This window comes from Cebus imitator, unplaced genomic scaffold, assembly GCF_001604975.1.
Source record: "Cebus imitator isolate Cc_AM_T3 unplaced genomic scaffold, Cebus_imitator-1.0 Scaffold487, whole genome shotgun sequence".
In the NCBI taxonomy this organism is placed as follows: Eukaryota; Metazoa; Chordata; class Mammalia; order Primates; family Cebidae; genus Cebus; species Cebus imitator.
Genome location: NW_016107802.1, coordinates 672,433 through 691,685, shown reverse-complemented (window position 1 = coordinate 691,685; position 19,253 = coordinate 672,433). Strand labels below are relative to the sequence as shown.

At 47.1% G+C, this 19,253-nt stretch overlaps 1 protein-coding gene and 1 long non-coding RNA gene across 5 annotated transcripts in view; one reads left to right on the top strand and one right to left on the bottom strand.

Annotated features, from left to right (window-relative positions):
- The window catches only part of ANKRD16 (ankyrin repeat domain 16), a 20,855-nt gene extending 12,381 nt beyond the window's left edge, over window positions 1-8,474 (top strand). The window contains exons 8-9 of one of the 4 annotated variants that reach the window (XR_001820250.2): window positions 6,155-6,296; window positions 7,819-8,474. The gene's annotated coding sequence lies outside the window, so the exon portion shown is untranslated. Of the gene's footprint in view, window positions 1-6,154; window positions 7,037-7,818 lie in introns of those variants that run through there. The other 3 variants (XR_001820249.2, XM_017513182.2, XM_017513180.2) reach the window with 3 other exon arrangements.
- A 4,318-nt stretch (window positions 8,475-12,792) lies between these two features.
- The window catches only part of LOC108292347, a 9,436-nt gene continuing 2,975 nt past the window's right edge, over window positions 12,793-19,253 (bottom strand). The window contains exon 2 of the long non-coding RNA XR_001820254.2: window positions 12,793-12,946. This is a non-coding gene — a long non-coding RNA (uncharacterized LOC108292347). The remainder of the gene's footprint in view (window positions 12,947-19,253) is intronic.

The window sequence follows — 19,253 nt, the reverse complement described above, 5'->3', positions numbered from 1 at the left end:
AAAAAAAAAAAAGAAAATGTAACTAAGGACTGGGCATGGTGGCTCGTGCCTGTAATCCCAGCACTTTAGGAGGCTGAGGCAGACAGATCAGTTGAGGCCAGGAGTTCAAGACCAGCCTCGCCAACATGATAAAACCTTATCTCTGCCAAAAATACAAAGATTAGCTGAGTGTGGTGGTGCATGCCTGTAGTCCCAGCTACCAGGGAGGCTGAGGCCTGATAATTGCCTAAACCCAGAAGGTGGAGGTTGCAGTGAGCTGAGATCATGTCACTGCACTCCAGCGTGGGTGACAAGAGTGAGACTCTGTCTCACAAAAAAAAAAAAAAAAAAAAAAAAAAAATAATTTAAAAAAAAAAAAAAAAAAAAAAAAGAAAATGTAACTAGGATATTTACAAAATTTCTGTTAACCTGAGTTGAAGATTGGAGTTTTTTGCCTTTAAAACCTGTTTTCCATCCTGTCCCATCTACCCAGGGAACCCTCTGACTGTTAAGGAATGAAACACTCGACATTTAGCTTTAAAAAATATTGTAGCCTCTTAAAATGAATTAAAGATAGGATGAGTCCTCAGGCATTTAGATTCTTTTTCTCCTTTTTTTCCTTTTCTTTCTTTTCCTTTTTTGATCCTTTTCTCTGAATTGCAAAGAATAATTATTAGTCGAGATCAGTCTTTTTAATAATATGCATCAATTGCAAGCAACATTGAATCCTCTTGTTCAGTGTGATCCAGCAAATGCTTATTACACACCCACCTTATTCTCAGTGTTAGGCTTAGCTTGGCACAGAGCAAGAATTTCCTGTTCCTCTTAATTATTCCCAGATGGCATCCGCAGATTCCTGTTTCTAACCACCAAATCACTGTTCTGGTAGAAACACTCCTGTCTTGTGACCTCTAAATTACACACTCTCTCCATCTGCACTGATTTGAGATGCAGTTGCCACTTTTCTGTTGCTTCAGAGATGCCTGCATTGATGCCGTCTGGGTCTGAAGATGGTCCTGTTGGGCAGATATTTCAGGCGTGCAGGTGGGACTGAAAGATCAGTCTAGGACTGCCCTCTTTCCTCTCAGCATACACATGAGCAGCTTTGTGTTTCCAGTAGCTGCATGCATGATAAGCTTCCATTTGGCTTTGCTTCTGACCTTACAAACCAGCTGATGATGACAACACAGCAAGTCGTTCTGTTTTCCTAGATTCCACACACCTTTGTAATAGAAACCATGGTCACCGGATGCCACTGCTGAAACCACTAAACACCCAGAGATGGCAGTGATTATAAGAACATTAATTGTGGTCTGGGCACGGTAGCTCATGCCTGTAACCTCAGCACTTTGGGAGGCCAAGACAGGTGGATCACCTGTGGTCAGGGGTTTGAGACCAGCCTGAACAATATGGTGAAACTCCATTAGCTGGTCGTGGTGGTGTGCGCCTGTAATCCCAGCTACTTGGGAGGCTGAAGTAGGAGAATCGCGTTAATCGGGAGGCAGAGGTTGCAGTGATCAGAGATCTTGCCACCGTACTCCAGCCTGGGCGACAGAGTGAGACTCAATCTCAAAAAAAAAATACAAAAATTAGCCCAGTGTGATGGCAGGCACCTGTAATCCCAACTACTTTAGAAGGCTGAGGCAGGAGAATTACTTGAACCTGGAAGGTAGAGGTTGCAGTGAGCCAAGATTGCACCATTGCACTCCAGCCTGGGTGACAGAGCAAGACTCCGTCTCAAAAAAATAAAAAATAAATAAAGAACATTAATTGAGACAAAGACAGTAGCAATAATAGAATAATAACCAGATATTTCCATAACAATAGTATATGAGGAATGCTGTGCCAATGATAATTGATATTTTTCTATTAGTTATAGTTACTTTCCTCACCTCCTTCGGGTCTTTACCTACAAATCGCCTTCTCAGTGAGGCCTGCCCAGGCCTCCCAGTCAAAAATTATATCCTTTTCTTCAAAGATTTGATAACTTCTTTTCCCAGTTTATTTTTTCTTCTTAGCATTTGCTGTTAACAAATGTACCATATAATTTAGTTATTTGTTTTGTTCATTGTTTTTCTCCCCCACTGGTATGCCGGCTCCTTGGACTGATTTTTGTCTTTTAAATTTAAAATTATTATATAGTTAATGGGCGATAAAAGCACTTGCAATTTACTATATGCAGGCTAGAGTGCTAAGCCCTTACCTAGATTGTCTCATTTTGTCCTCTGACTCTTGCACCATGCAGCCCCTTCTCATTATTATTTGCTCTCAAGCATCTTTTCCCATACACACTTTCACAAAGAGTCTCTACTTTTTGCCCTCAGCTCACAGGCACCTCCCACCCCCCTGCAGTCTGGCTTTGTTATTGCTGCTCTGTGCAGACTCTTCCTTTTGTGTACCAGTGACATCCTAATTGCCATATCAAGTGATACACCTTTAGCCCTTAGGTTACTGATCCTTTCAGTTCACTACCTGCTTCTGAACTCTTGCCACATGCAATAACACACTCCTGGGTTTTTCTTTCTGCCTTTTCCTTCTCTTCCTCTGCACTCCTTTGTCAGGCCAGCCCACCATGCTCGTGTGTCCCTGCTTCTGTCTCCAGCATCTCCCTCATTTTGAGTTTTCTCCCAAAGCATTCCCATCCCTGCCTTGGGTTTCAGCTACACCCTAATGTCGGTAACACTCAGATCTCTCTCTAGCCCTTACTTTCCACCGCCTGCTTACATTTCTGCATGGGTTTCCTGAGGCTGTCAGTTTATTCAACACCTAGCCTTCCCCACGACCCACTGACATACAGGCCTGCTTTCCTGCCTTGGTTGATGACACCACAGTTCACCCCACCCGTGTGGGAAAGCTGGGAGTCAGTCATGAGTCCTCCCTCTTCAGGAGTCCCTGCAGAGGACAGCTGCTGGGCAGCTCTCTCATCTGCCTGTTCCACACCATCCCTACTGCAGCTCCTGCAGAAAGCTCTCACACTTTCCTCCTAGACCACAGTGGCGGCCATCTCTTAAATGAGAGATGTGAGAGTGTGAGAGCTCTGTTGGTAGAATTGCTTACAGGCCCCTCCTGTTGCTGTGCTCCGGCCAGAAGCTGCACAGGGCATGGGCTGATAAACACATCTACTCCCTGTGTTTTCCCAGGAGTGCGAAGGCTCAGCTCCACCTCAACATGGCTGCCAGGGGGCTGTCACTAATTTGACCAAGGGCATTGATTGCCAATGGTGGCTTAACCTGCCTCCCAGAGCAGGCACTACACTTTCACTAGGATTTCTGATTGCCTCAACTAAGACCCACTTCTGCCAGGGCTGTCAGCTGGTCCTAAAAGCATACCCGCTGCCATGGTGAGTGTGTGTTATTAAGCGCAATCTAAGCAGAAGAAAAGAGATGCAAAGAGGTAAAAATTGTAATCACTTGAAAATAGTGAGGATCTAACGTATATTACCAAAAAAAATTATGTGAGAAAATACAAGACAAGACGGAAAGGATCACAAAATGGAAACGAGATGGCAAAACTCGGACTAAAGAAGCTGGAGGGAACTATAGGGAGGGAGCTCAGGCAGTAAGAAGAGGGAGGAGCAAGCACTGAATTTAATATAAACCCGGGACATTGCTAGAATCCACCAGCAGGTGGCAGACCAGAAAAATGTCCCTTTTAGTCTCCCAGACTTGTTTTTAAGGCTTACTGTGAAATACAGAGAATAGTAAAGGAGAAAACAAAAATAATCTATAGATCCACCACCCAGATGGAACCACTCTTATTTCCCCCGTAGTCTTTCAAAATGCATATAGGGCCGAGCATGGGGATTCATGCCTATAATCCCAGCACTTTCGGAGGCTGAGGCGGACAGATCACTTGAGGTCAGGAGTTTGAACCCAGGAGGTAGCTACCTAGTGCCTCAGCCTCCCAAGTAACTGGGACTACAGGCGCCCTCCACCACACCTGGTTAATTTTTGTATTTTTACTAGGGACTGGGGTTTTACCATGTTGCCCAGGCTGGTCTCAAACTCTGCCTCGGCCTCCCAAAGTGCTGGGATTACAGGTGTAAGCCATCTTGCTTGACCCCTAACTTTTTTTTTTTTTTTTTTTTTTTGAGATGGAGTCTTGCTCTGTCACCCAGGCTGGAGTGCAGTGGCGCGATCTCAGCTCACTGCAGCCTCTGCCTCCTGAATTCCAGCAACTCTCCTGCCTCAGCCTCCTGAGTAGCTGGGATTACAGGTGCAAGCCACCATGCCCAGCTAATTGTTGTATTTTTAGTAGAGACAAGGTTCCACCATGTTGGTCAAGTTGGTCTCCAACTCCTGACCTCGTGATCCACCTGCCTCAGCCTCTCAAAGTGCTGAGATTACAGGCATGAGCCACCGCGCCCATCCTTGGCCCCCTAACTTTATATTACAAGCAAATCCTAATGCTCTTTAGAACTTTGTGAATGTCGTGTTTCATGACTGTCTGATGCTCCATTGTATTACTGTCCATACTGAATCTTCTGTATTGCCTCTTTCGTTGGTTTCCATTTAATTTTTAAGATGTAGATGGAATAATCAGTAGAGCTCTATCAAATTCAACTGGAGGCAAGGGTGGCCGGTTAGGGACGGAAACAGCTATTCAAGCTGATCTGCGAAGGTTGACCTGCACCAGTGGGTGGGAGACACAGGCTGCGCAGAGGCCTGAGCAACTCTGCACCTTTGACTGCGTTGTGTGGTGAAGGAAAGAAAAGAAAGGGTTTGACAGGACAATAGTTTTCTCTGAGAGGGTAAATGGGGGGTTGAGCGTGTGGCATGTTTGTAGACTGGGAAAGAAGCCTGGAGAGGGAGGAAGCCAGCAGTGAGGAAGTGAGGGTTCTGTGGGACAAGGCCCTGCAGAAGGTCTAGGAAGTAGGCTTAGAAGCCGTTGGAAAGCTCAGCTCCAGATGCAGAAGGAGCATTTCCTTCTCAGACAAAGAAAAGAAGCAGGGTGAGGAGGAAGAAAAAGTCCACTGCCAGTATCTCGGAGGGTGGGGCATGTTTATTGCATTTTGTACAAGAATGAATAATAAGGTGGACTTATATTTGGCTGTTTTTACACTTTTAAAAATTGCACTCAATTCAGTTGGAAAGGGTGATGTGATTTCGATTGAGAAAGAAACAAGATGGGAGTGAGGGCTGGCCTCTGCTGATTGTGGTGATGGCAGGAACTTGATTGGCCTGTGTGATTAGCCCATCCTGAAGCATTCCCAGAACCTGCCTCCTACCACCATGCTGAGAATGTGATTGCCTTGATACTGAGGACAGGCCTGCTCACTCCTGGGAAAACACAGAGAGTGGATGTGTTTATCGGCCCATGCCCTGTGCAGCTTCTGGCCTGAGCACAGCAACAGGAGGGGCCTGTAGGCATTTCTACCAACAGGTGCCTTTCCTGGCTTCAGCATGGGTGAACCAGTCTCTTTTTCCTTCTTCCTACTCTGGAAGGCCCAGCACATCCTCAAGGGGAGTGACACCCTGGGGGCATTTGAAACAACATTTTAAAAATAGCAGTGGCCCTGCGAGGTGGCTCACACCTATAATCCCAGCATTTTGGGAGGCCAAGATGGTCAGATCGCTTGAGGTCAGGAGTTCGAGACCAGCCTGGACAACATGGTAAGACCCTGTTGTTACAAAAAACACAAAAATTTAGCTGCACATGGTGTGCCTGTAGTCCCAGCTACGTAGGAAGCTGAAGTGGGAGAATTGCTTGAGCCCAGGAGGTCAAGGATGCAGTGAGCTGTGATTACACCACTGTATTCCAGCCTGGGTGACAGAGCAAGACCGTTTTGGGGAGAAAAAAAAGAAAAAAAAAAGCAGTAGGGAGCAAATGAGGACTGGCTGGTGCCTGGGCAGAGTCACAGGGAGAGGCCCAGAGCCAATGCTGACCTCATTGTGTGGGTACACTGGGGGCCTCTGCGAAGGGGTCGGTGAGGAGCTGGACAAGGATCAGAGCAGGTTTGAGAGAGAATTGGAAAGCAGGGCCTGGAGCTGGAAAATGAAGCAATGGAGAGGGATATGGATTGATTTTTTTTTTTTTTTTAATGGAGCAGATTACAGTTTATAGACTGACTGCTGAGAGAATGCTCCAACAGACGGGAAGTGAGGAGGAAGAATGAACCTAATGTCCATATGAAGCACCTAGAGTCTTGTTAAAATGTAGATTCCTTCAAACCTAGGGATCCTGAAAAAAATGCAGATTCCCGCAGGAAGGGGTGGAAGGGTGCTGGGCCGGTCAAAAAACTACCTACTGGATACCATTCTCACTGCCTGAGTGAGGTGATCCTTACTGCAGACCTCAGTATCATGCAATACAGCCACGTAACAAACCTGCACATGTATCCCCTGTATTTAAAATAAAAGTTGAAATTAGAAAATTTTTAAGATGCAGATTTCCCCCCTCCCCTGGCAACCCCAGCTTGCTTCCAGGAGCAGCCATAGAGTCCCTGCTCTGCAGACCACATTGAGTAGATTCTTGTGCACGAGGCGAAATGTTTGTGTTTACTCTGCCGGTTCCTCCCCAGCCTCAAGAGGAAAGCCAAGCAGAAGGGCACAGAGCAGGAGCTGGCGCACTTGGTGCTGGGAGACACCAAGTGTCTCCTAGGTGCTTCATCTTCCCAGTGAAATAGGAAAGCAGGTGATCAGCCGATAGTGAGGACACAGTCTGGGAGGTCTGAGGAGTTAGGGGAGCAGAGACCTGGGCAGTGCTTCTCAGGCTACCACCGTCTGAACACAGGTGGCTGCGTAGCCCCAGGGGGCTGGGCCTATAGGTCCAGGGTAGAGTGTAGGAATTTGCACTTTTGTTCTTTTCCTTTCTGTAACAGTTTTATTGAGGTATAATTGTTATACAAATCTTCAAATTCTTGATGTATACAGTTTGCTGAATTCAGACATATTTGTGCATCCAGGAAACTATCACCACAGTCAAAGCAGTAAACACATCCCTCGCCTCCAAAAGCAGGGCATCCAATCTTTTGGCTCCCCTGGGCCACATTGGAAGAAGAATAACTGTCTTGAGCCACACGTAAAATACACTAACAGTAAGGATAGCTGACGAGCTATCCTTAAAATCTCACTGTTATAAGAATGTTTACAAATTTGTGTTGGGCCACATTCAAGCCACCTGGGCCACGGGTTGGACAAGCTTATCCAAAAGTTTCTTCCTGCCCCTTTGCTTTTTTTGGCTTTTTGTGGTACGAATGTGAACTTTTAATATGAGGTCTGCCCTCTAACTTTGTGAATGCACAGCACAGTAACAGTCATTGCAGGTGGCATGCTGCCCACCCATCTAGAGGACTGATTCTTCTGGCACAGGGGAAACTTGATCTGAATTGAGGGCAGCTCCCCTTTCCCTCTCCTGGGGGATTTGCATGTCTCCCAGTTCCCAAGTAATGCTGGTGTGGACGCTGCTTTGGGGAGGCCAAGTGTTGAGAACCCATGGAGTCAGGGACGTGGAGGGATCACCGGCTGTATAAGGGCAGCTGAGGGTCTCTGCCTGAAGTTTTCTCCAACACAGTCAGCTGCTCTGGGATAGTAGGTGGAAAGTTAGAATTCACTAGGATGGAGACTTTTCCAGGCAAACAGAGCAAAAGGGTCATTTAGCACTATGTCTGGTACAGGGGAAATGCCCAAAACACACAGCTTTTTACTATCTAGCACCAGCCTCTCCTTCCCTCCTCTCTTCCAACTACATGGGAATCTCCTTCTCTGACTGCACAATATATAGAGCCAGGCCTTGTGGCCAGCAGCCCTGAGTCCAGCTGTGGGACCTTGCACTAGCTGCTTGCCCTCTCTGAGCTTCAGCTTCATCTGTAAACTGAGATGATAATAACTTTCTTCACAGAGTTGCTGGGAGCCTGAGTAAGACATGGCATCTTTCACTTTTCGGCTCAGAGAAGGCCAAGTGCAACTTTCTTTAGTCATCCTGAAGCTGAGTTCAACTGACCCCAGCGCGCCCTACATTTGACCCCAGCAAGATCAAAGTTGTATATCTGAGGTACACCAGTGACAAAGTCAGTGCCACATCTGCGCTCGCTCCCAAGGTCAGCCCCCTGGGTCTGTCTCCAAAAATGGTTGTTGATGGCATCACCAATCATTGATTGGAAGGGTCTGAGGATGACAGTGAAACTGACCAGCCACAACAGACAGGCCCGGAGTGAGGTGGTGCCTTCCACCTCTGCCCTGATCATCACAACCCTCAGAAATCACCAGTAGACAGAAAGAAACAAAAAAACACAGTGGAAACACCACTTTTGATGAGATTATCAACATTGCCAACAGATGCAGCACCAGTCTTTTTAGCCAGAGAACTCTCTGGAACCATTAAAGAATTCCTGGGAACTGCCCAGTCTGTGAGCTGTAATGTTGATGGTATCGCAGATGATACCAACAGTGGAGCAATGGAATCCCCAGCTACTTAAAAAGTGCAAAGGAAAATATTTTAAGACAGGGTTATCTGATAACCAAAAAAAAAAAAAGACATTGCATCTAAGCCACTTAGCACTGTGTCTGGTGTGTAGCAAATAATAAATGTCAGCAATTCTCAAAGAACCCAGGAATAGAAAGCATTTAATAAAAAATTAGCTCTTGGGGCCGGGCGCGGTGGCTCAAGCCTGTAATCCCAGCACTTTGGGAGGCCGAGGCGGGTGGATCACGAGGTCAAGAGATCAAGACCATCCTGATCAACATGGTGAAACCCCGTCTCTACTAAAAATACAAAAAATCAGCTGGGCATGGTGGCGCGTGCCTGTAATCCCAGCTACTCAGGAGGCTGAGGCAGGAGAATTGCCTGAACCCAGGAGGCGGAGGTTGCGGTGAGCCGAGATCACGCCATTGCACTCCAGCCTGGGTAACAAGAGCGAAACTCCTTTCCAAAAAAAAAAAAAAAATTAGCTCTTGGCATAATCTCTTCATGCCCAGCAGAGCAGTCAAACATCTTTCAGATTCACAAGAATTAATTTCTCCTCCCCTGTTCCTGCTTTGCACGTTGTAGCAGTCATCACATGGTTCACCTTAAGTTAGAGAACTATTTATGTATGTGGTAGTCAAGGCCACTGAGTCTTGTGTCCCTGGAGGTGAGTTACTTTTTTTTTTTTTGAGACAGAGTTGCTCTGTCTCCCAGGCTGGAGTGCAGCGGTGTGATCTCGGCTCACTGCAAACTCTTTCCCCCAGGTCAGGTGATTCAGGGGGAAACACTTGATCTGAATTGATGAATTCAGACATATTTGTGCACCCAGGAAACTATCACCACAGTCAAAGCAGTAAACACATCCCTCACCTCCAAAAGCAGGGCATCCAATCTTTTGGCTTCCCTGGGCCACATTGGAAGAAGAATAATTGCCTTGAGCCACACATAAAATACACTAACACTAAGGATAGCTGACGAGCTTTAAAAAAACACCTCACTGTTGTAAGAATGTTTACAAATTTGTGTTGGGCCACATTCAAAGCCACGTGGGCCATGGGTTGGACAAGCTTGTCCATCTTAGTGAATTCTAACTTTCTACCTACTATCCCAGAGCAGCTGCCCGTGGTGGAGAAAACCTCAGGCAGGGACCCTCAGCTGCCCCTATACAGCCAGTGATCCTGCCACATCCCTGGCTCCATGGGCTCTCATGGGTCCCTGCCTCAGCCTTCCGAGTAGCTGGAATTACAGGCTCCCACCACTATTCTCGGCTAATTTTTGTATCTTTAGTAGAGACAGAATTTCGCTGTGTTGGCCAGGCTGGTCTCGAACTCCTGACCTCAGGTGATCCACCTGCCTCAGCTTCCCAAAGTGCTGGAATTACAGGAGTGAGCCACTGTAACCAGCATGGGTCCTACTCACAAACCCCAGAAGGCTGTGCACAGCTCCTACATGTGGTACACCTTCAAGGAATTATCCATGGATTTGAATAAGGTTATATATGATGTCATGTACTTTATTCCATTTTTAGTGAGTTTATATTCTAAAATATTTGCTCCTGGTGAAAAATCAGACAGTACAAATAAGATCATTTATTCCAAGTAGGATCATGTAATCCATACTCTCGCAACTTTTAACATAGTGCATTGTTCATTCTTTTTGTTTTGTCATTTCTATTTTCTTATTAGTTCTTAAAGATCTACTTCATTCTTTTTAACTTTGCGTAATGGTGCATTCTTTCTGATAGTCCATCTTTCAGATGTGCCACAATTTGGCTAAGCTGCTTCCTACTTCTGGACGTTTTAGGACATTCTGGGGTGTTTTAAGTTATTATAAACAGCTGTGCCATGGATACATCTTTGTGTCCTTCTGTGAATGACCAGAAGGTAAATTCCTAGAAGCAGATGAAAGGATCTGTGCATTTTTTTAGGTTGCTAACTGTATCAGTCACAGTTCAGTTAGCTGAGAGTAGCATTCATTCCATCCAGCTAACATAGAAGATTTGTTACGGGGTCCTAATGGTGCGCAGAATTGTCAGGAAGGCTTGAGAATAGATCTCGTTGAACTTTCAGGAACAAGGGACAATATCAAGTGTTGTTCTTCAGACCTGGGCCTCAAAAAGAACTGCCTTTTCAATCAGGAAAATCTTTGCCAGTCTAGGAAGCTGTTGGCTCTGCTTCCAACTGCAGAAGCTTGTCTTCCTCTGCCGCAGTTAGAGGCCAAAATGATGAGAACACTCCACAGAAAATCACTTGCAGCCTTTGCCAGTGAAAGCAGAAATGACAGCTTTCGCCTCTACCTTCCAAAACTCAAGCCATTAGCAGAATCCAACTCACATCTCAAAATCTGGACCTACAGGAGCCTCGGGCATGTAGCTGGTAACTTCCCTGTGTCTGCAGTGTGGGGCTTACATGCACAGGAGGCTGGGATGGGTCCTGAACACCACAGACATCTATATCACTCGCTTTTGCCAAGATTCCTTCCCAGGCACACCCACTACCAAAGCTGCGTGGTGTCACACTTTTTTTTTTTTGAGATGGAGTCTTGTTCTGTCACCCACACTGGAGTGCAGTGGCACGATCTCGGCTCACTGCAACCTCCACCACCCAGGTTGAAGCGATTCTCCTGCCTCAACCTCCCAAGTAGCTGGGATTACAGACACCCACCACCATGCCTGTCTAATTTTTTTGTATTTTTCGTAGAGATGGGATTTCACCATGTTGGCCAGGCTAGTCTCAAACTGAACTCAGGTGATCCATCTACCTCGGCCTCCCAAAGTGCTGGGATTACAGGCATGAGCCACCATGCCCAGCCATGGTATCACACTTTATATAACACCTCATGATTTTAATTTTGCATTTCTTTTTTTTCTTTTTTTTTAGAGAAAAAAAAAAAAAGAAGTCCTGCTCTGTTGCCCAGACTGGAGTGCAGTGTTCTGACCATAGCTCATGGCATCCTTGACCTCCTGGGCTCAAGCAGTCCTCCCATCTCAGCCTCCTGAGCAGCTAGGACCACAGTTATGCACCACCTCTCCCAGCTAATTTTTAAAAGTCTTGTAGAGATCTCACTTTTGTAGGGGTCTCACTGTGTTGGCCAGGCTGGTCCCAAACGCAGGCCTTAAGCAATCCTTTCACCTTGGCCTCTTTAAGCCACCACACCTGACCTTGCATTTCTTAAGAATCAGATTGAATAGCTGGGCGTGGTGGTGCACACCTGTAGTCCCAGCTACTAGGGAGGCTGAGGCAGGAGAATTGCTTGAACCCAGGAGTCGGAGATTGCAGTGAGCCGAGATCACACCACTGCACTACAGCCAGGGTAACAGCGTGAGACTCCGTCTCAAAAAAAAAAAAAAAAAGGAGAATGAAGATTTTGAGATCTGTTTATTGGCCATTATAGCCGGGCTCACTCCTGCGTCCAGTCAGCCAGTGGCTTGCTAAGCTGGTATAGGATGGCCTTGGCTGGACCAAGCTGGCTCTGCTCCCCACGGTTTCTCCGTCAGGCTAGGCCAGGCTAATTTTCATAACAGTGGCAGGGATTCAAGAGAGGAAAGAAACTTGAATGTGTTTCCAATCTCAGCTCTGTTTGTGTAGATGCTCCCATCCCATTGGCCAAAGCAAGGCATGGCCGTGTCCAGAATTATTGTAGGAGGGCAGAACTCACAGCCTGGACACAGAGGCCACTGATGGGCCATTAATGAAACCAGTTCTTGCTTTATCTTTTGATCATTGCATTGTCTTGTTGATTTGTAAGAGTCCTTTTTATAATTAATTAGCTCGACACATAATTTCAAATGATGACAAAATTTGGGTCATACATTTATAAGTGAAAAAAAACAGACTACAGCACAGCAGAAATAATCTCCTATTAGAGCTCCTTTAAAAAGAAAAGCTCTTTTGAGCAGATACAGGCATACACAGGCACTCACTAAATGCTGGGAGTGGGATGGCACAGATTCTTTGGATATGATAGGGTGTTTCTGTTTAGGTTACAGTATGTGGGAACTTTAAAGAACTCTCGGAGTTCTAGAGCTTCCACCTGTGCCAGCCTACAATATGCATCGTCTTTATTTTTCCCAATGTTGCTGAAAATCCACAACTCGCTGAAAGGGAAACGAGCGCAAAAGATGGAACAAAACCCAGCTTGTGGCTCGTCCTGCCTTGAACACACAGCTCCGGGTCTACCACAGCCTCTCCTCTCTTCAGCTGATGCAGACTTAGGTAATTCCATTTTGTGATTTAATATTAGATGGAGGTCAGGCGGCTTATGCCTGTAATCTCAGCACTTGGGGAGGCCGAGGCTGGAGGATGGCTTAGCCCAGGAGTTCACAGCTGCAGTGAGCTATGATTGCACCACTGCACTCCGGCCTAGGTGACTGTCTCAAAATAAAGACCAAAAAATAATGGACTAAACCAAAGTTTATTTTCTTTCCCACATAAGAGTCTGGGCATAGCCAACTGCAGATGAGCTCAGCTGGCCCCAGGTGTCAGTCACCCAGGCTTCTTCTCCTGCTTGTTCTGCTGTCCTGAGTAGTTGCCGTCTTCCATGTGGTCCAAGATTGCTCCCCAACCTGTGGAGGGGAAGAAGAATGAAGGGGAGGACCAGGTATAGCTGGCTCATGGCTGTATTGCCAGCACTCTGGGAGGCCGAGGCAGGTGGATCACTTGAGGCTAGGAGTTCAAGTCCAGCCTGGCCAACATGGTGAAACCCTGTCTCTACTAAAAATACAAAAATTAGCCAGGTGTGGTGGCACACACCTGTACTCCCAGCTACTTGGAAGGTTGAGGAAGGAGAATCCCCTGAACCCGGGAGGCAGAGGTTGCAGTGAGCTAAGATCGCGCCCCTACATTTCAGCCTGGGAGACAGAGTGAGACTCTGTCAAAAAAAAAAAAAAAAAGTGAAGGGGAGGCCATGCATGCCCCTTTTTTTTTTCAGAAGGCACATAGATCATTTCTGTTCATATCCTATTGATCAGAGATCCCACACATGACTGCTAGAAGAAAATAGAAATTTGGGAACAGTTCAGGGGTTTGCCATATGCCCTTATCAGAGGTGCCTTGATTGAGACTGGGGACAAATACCTGTGTAAGTCTTTGCCGCTCTCCTCACCCTCCCCCTAACACATACATACTCCTTAACCTTAGATTTTAAAGTCTTAGAGACCAGAAAGCAAAACTTATTTGTAGACATGGAGTTGTAAGGGACGTGAGAGCAATCTGTGAAGATGGCATTCGGAGCAGAGAACAAGGTCCCATAGCCATGTAGGGTGTTAGTCCCCCGCAGCGATGCTCCAAGTGACCTCATGCAGGTCACACTCCCTGCCTCTCAGGGTCCTGGTAAACAATGGGCAAAATGGCACCTCCTTCCCAGGTTTACTGTGAAGATAACTTGAGTTGGTGTGTGTCAGATCCTGGGGTCCAGGTCCAGCCCATGCTGAAGTCCGAGGGGAGTGGGTAGATGAACAGAAACACTGGTGGGTAAAGGCCGTAGGCAGGTGAATATGGTTTTATTCAGTAGCAGCTCTCATCAACAGCTTTTTATTAGCAGCTTACTCACATTAGCTCTCTCACACTGTCCACTTTTATCTGGCTGTCTGCTTCGGCTCTGTGGCTTCTGCGACCTCCACGTCTGCAGCTGCACAGCCGGCTCTCCCTTACCTTCAGAGACAACAGCTTAACTGTCTCTGGCACAAGCAAGCCATGCTGTGTCCAGGCTCCCACCTGTCTGTCTACAAGATGGACGGCTTAGGCTGTCTCTCTTCCTCCGGGCACCAGCGCACCCACCACATCAAGCCATGTTGAGCCGAGCCCCAAGGGCACCTGTACAGTGTCAGCAGGGCAGTTATACCTTTTACAAACAATAGTGGCTCAGAGCCAAATGTGAATCTACACAGACAAGTTATATAACAAGTGGAGGTGCCTATGTGCCAAACTCGCTGAGTCATGCAGGCCTGGATCTCTGCCTCGGCCTATACCTTGACCAAAGCACATCCGTGTAACTTACAGTGTGCCTGACGCTTGGTCCAGCACAGGCACCCAACGCGCATGAGCCATTGTTAGCATTAGTAACAGAGGCACCAGGTGAGCCTCTTTGGCTTAATGGGAGAGTCATCAAAGGTGAATGAAAATCATCAAGTTAGCAGCAGCCCAAGACCAAGAGGAAGGACTGAACTGAAGAAGGCAGTGAGAACATTTATAGCCCTTGTTCCTAGTGCTCTCTTTCTCCTGCCCTCCCTGGGGACGTATGTCCTTAGCCCTTGGGTGTCTCTATTGTCTTTATCAAAAAGAAAACTAGATTTCAGTCTTCATTCATGCTAAGGTGCTAATCAAAAAATTTCAAATTTTTTACCAATCCCTGAGTTCTCTGTATTTTTTTTTTTGGAGACAGAATTTCACTGTCACGCTGGAGTGCAGGGGTGTGATCTCAGCTCAATGCTCTGAATCCTGGGCTCAAGTGATACTCCTACCTGAGCCTCCCAAGTAACTGGGACCATAGGCATACATCACCACACCCAGCTAATTCTTTTGTGTGTATGTATTTTTTTGAGTAGAGACAGGGTTTCACCATGTTGCCCAGGCTGGTCTCGAACTCCTGGGCTCAAGTGATCTGCCCACTTCAGCCTCCAAAGTACTGGGATTACAGGCATAACCCATCATGCCCAGCCAACTATCTGCATTTTAACAAAAATCAAATTATTAAACCGAAAGACTGAAGCTCTCAAGATTAAATGCATGCATCATTAAAAACATAAAGAAGGCTGGATGCGGTGGCTCATGCCTGTAATCCCAGCACTTTGGGAGGCAGTCGGATCACGAGGTCAAAAGTTCGAGAATAGCCTGACCAACATGGTGAAACCCCGTCTCTACTAAAAATGCAAAAAAAATTAGCCGGGCATGGTGGCACACGCCTGTAATCCCAGCTATTTTGGAGGCTCAGGCAGGGGAATTGCTTGAACTAGGGAGGTGGCAGTTGCAGTGAGCTGAGATCACGCCACTGCACTCCAGCCTGGTGACAGTGCGAGACTCGGTCTCAAAAAATAAAAATTAAAAAAAAATAAGTAGGCCGGGCGCGGTGGCTCACGCCTGTAATCCCAGCACTTTGGGAGGCGGGTGGATCACGAGGTCAAGAGATCGAGACCATCCTGGTCAACATGGTGAAACCCCGTCTCTACTAAAAATACAAAAAATTAGCTGGGCATGGTGGCGCGTGCCTGTAATCCCAGCTACTGAGGAGGTTGAGGCAGGAGAATTGCCTGAACCCAGGAGGCGGAGGTTGCAGTGAGCCGAGATCGCACCATTGCACTCCAGCCTGGGTAACAAGAGTGATACTCCGTCTCAAAAAAAAAAATAAGTAAACATAAAGAAATATTTTCAAAAATGTATTCTATCTGGGCCTTCCTCTGTATCTTTATTATTTATTTATTTATTTTTTTTGAGACAGAGTCTCCTTCTGTTGCCCAGGCTGGAGTGCAGTGGCACAACCTCAGCTCACTGTGACCTCTGCCTCCTGGGTTCAAGCCATTCTCATGTCTCAGCCTCCTGAGTAGCTGGGATTACAGGTGCCTTATGCCTGCCACCACACCCAGCTAATTTTTGTATTTTTAGTAGAGACAGGGTCTCACCATTTGGACAGGCTTGTCTCAAACTGGCCTCAAGCGTTCCACCCGCCTCAGCCTCCAAAGTATTGGGATTACAGGTGTGAGCCACTGTGGCTGGTCTGTTTCTTTAAGACATTTTCTGTCCCATTCATGACTACATCTTGTTAATTCAGCATCTCAAATAGTTCCACATTCTCCAAGCCCACAATTGTCACCAGGCAAGCTCCAGCCAGTGTCCCCTTTTTGCAGGTATTGTGGCTGCACAGCAAATCACCCCCAAATGTGGCCTTGTAAAGCAGTCCTTTGTTATGCTCATGGAGGCTGTGTATAAGAATTCAGACAGGGTCCAGCACGGATGGCTCGTCCCTGCTCCCAGGGACTGGAGATTGCAGCTGGAAGATTTGAAGACTGAAATCACTCATGTCTACCAGATGATGCTGGCTGGCGACCTCAGTTCCTCCTCACATGGGCTTCTCCCTGGGTCTCTGCATATGGGCTGGTGTGAGCTGAGAGAGAGAGAGGGATGGAGTGCCAGGCAATCATTGCCTAGTTCTTTTTTTTTTTTTTTTTTTGAGACAGGGTCTCACTCTGTTGCCCAGGCTGGAGTGCAATGGCACAATCTCAGCTTACTGCTACCTCTGCCTCCCTGGTTCAAGCAGTTCTCTTGCCTGAGCCTCCCGAGTAGCTGGAACTACAGGTGGGTGCCACCACGCCCAGCTCATTTTTTTTGTATTTTTAGTAGAGATGGGTTTCGCTATATTGCCCAGGCTGGTCTCAAACTCCTGACCTCGTGATACGCCCAACTTGGCCTCCCAAAGTGCTAGGATTACAGGCGTGAGCCACCATGCCCAGCCTCTTAGCCTCACAGTCTAGCTTTGAAAGTTATACAGCATATAGTTCCATAGTATAGTGGTTATCACATCTGCTTTACATGCGGAAGGTCCTCCTGGGTTCGACTTTTAGTGGAACCACAGTGTGGTTTATTGTTTCCCTGTCCAGGTGCAGTGGCTCACACCTGTAATCCCAGCACTTTGGGAGCATTGCACTCCAGCCTGGACAACAAGTAAAACATCTCAAAAAAAAAAAAAAAAGTCAGTCACACAGCATCGCTTTACCACATCCATTTGTCAAGGCGGACAAAAAGTCTCACCCAGGTTCAAGGGGAGGGAAGTAGACTCTACCTCTTGATGGGAGTGATAAGGTTCTGGAAGAACAGGTGGGACTAGAAATGTGGAGCACCTTCCAGACATGGGCTCTGCCATGTTTCCCTTCCCTGAATTACTGAGAATGGCCTCATCACTGGCCTTGCTACTTCCTTTTTTTTTTTTTTTCTTGAGATGGAGTCTCACTCTGTTGCCAGGCTGGAGTGCAGTGGCGAAATCTCAGTTCACTGCAACCTCTGCCTCCCAGGTTCAAGACATTCTCCTGCCTCAGCCTCCCAGGTAGCTGAACTACAGGCGCCCACCACCATGCCTGGCTAATTTTTGTATTTTTTTTTGTAGAGGTGGGATCACAGTTTTGGCCAGGCTGGTCTCAAACTCCTAACCTCAAATGATCCCCCCACCTTGGCCTCCAAAAGTGCTGGAATTATAGGCGTGAGCCACCACACCTGGCCTACTTCCACCTTTGTATTCAGTTCCTGCTCTCGCAGAGCAGCCTGGGAAAGCCCGAAACAGACAAGCTTGTGCCCCTCCCTGCCTCCTACTTCTCAGGATAGAAACCGCCGAGGCAGCGCGGGGACAGCCCAGTCCCTCGCTAGAGACGCCTCTCAGCCTTTCTCACAGCCCAGGCCTCCTTTCAGTTCCTCAAAGAAAACAGACCAACCCGATTTCCTTCCACCTCAGTGTCTTCCTGGAAATTTCTTTTCTCGACTTGTCATGAGGTTGACTCCTGTTTGCCCCTCTCGACCCAGCCTGAATGTCTCTCCCTAGACAGGCGCCGTAGCCGATCCCACTCTAAAAGCTCTTCCTGAAATCTTGTCACTTGTGCCAACATGGATGAAGCTGCAGGACCTGATATTAGGTGAGGCGAGCCAGGTACGGACAGACAAACACTGTAAGACTCACTCATATGTGGCATCTAACAACAGCAAACCTGGCATGACACAGTGACTCACGCCTGTAATGCCAGCACTTTGGGAGGCTGAGGCAGGCGGATCACCGAAGGTCAGGAGTTTGAGACCAGGCTGGCCAAATGGAGAAACCCTGCCTCTACTAAAAATACAAAAATTAGCTGAGCTAATTACACCTATAATCCCAGCTACTCAGGAGGCAGTGAGCCAAGATTGCACCATTCACTCCAGCCTGGGTGACGAGAGTGAAACTGTCTCAAAAATAAAGAAAGAAAAATTTTAAATAAATATATATTTTTAAAATAATAAAATAAAAACAGCAAACCCATAGAAGCAGAGAATTGAATGGAGGTCACCAGGGCTGGAGGGTGGGGAGAAAAGGGAGATGTCAATCAAAGGGTATGTGTTTTCAGCTATGTGAGGTGAGTACGTGCTAGAGACCGGCTGCACAGCTCGGAGCCGGTGCTTAATGCGGCATGGGAGTTTGCTATACTTAGAAGTTTGCTAACATGGTAGCTCTCCTGTTAAGGGTTTGTCTTAGTCCATTAAGGCTGCTATAACAAAATACCATAAACTGGGTGTAAACCAAGAATCGGCCTGGCACGGTGGCTCACCCCTGTAATCCCAGCACTTTGGGAGCCTGAAGTGGGCGGATCACCTGAGATTGGGAGTTCGAGACCAGCCTGACCAACATGGAGAAAACTCGTCTCTACTGAAAATACAAAATTAGGCAGGCATGGTGGCACCTGCCTGTAATCCCAGCTACTTGGGAGGCTGAGACAGGAGAATCACTTGAACCCAGGAGGCAGAGGTTGCAGTGGGCCAAAATCGCACCATTGCATGCCACCCTGGGCAACAAGAGTGAAACTCCGTCACAAAAAACAAAAACAACAAAACACAGAATCTTATTTCCCACAGGTCTGGAGGCTGGGAACTCCGAGAGGAATATGTTGGCACATTTGGTGTCTGTTGCGGGCTTGCTTACTGGTTCACTGAAGGTGCCTTCTCACTGCGTCCTCACATGGTACAAAGGGCAAGGGAGCCCTCTCTGGCCTGTCTTATAAGAATACTAACCCCGGCCAGCCTTGATGGCTTACGCCTGTACTCCCAGCACTATGGGAGGTCAAGGCAGGTGGATCACCTAAGGTCAGGAGTTCGAGACCAGTCTGGCCAACATGATGAAACCCCATCTCTACTAAAAATACAAAA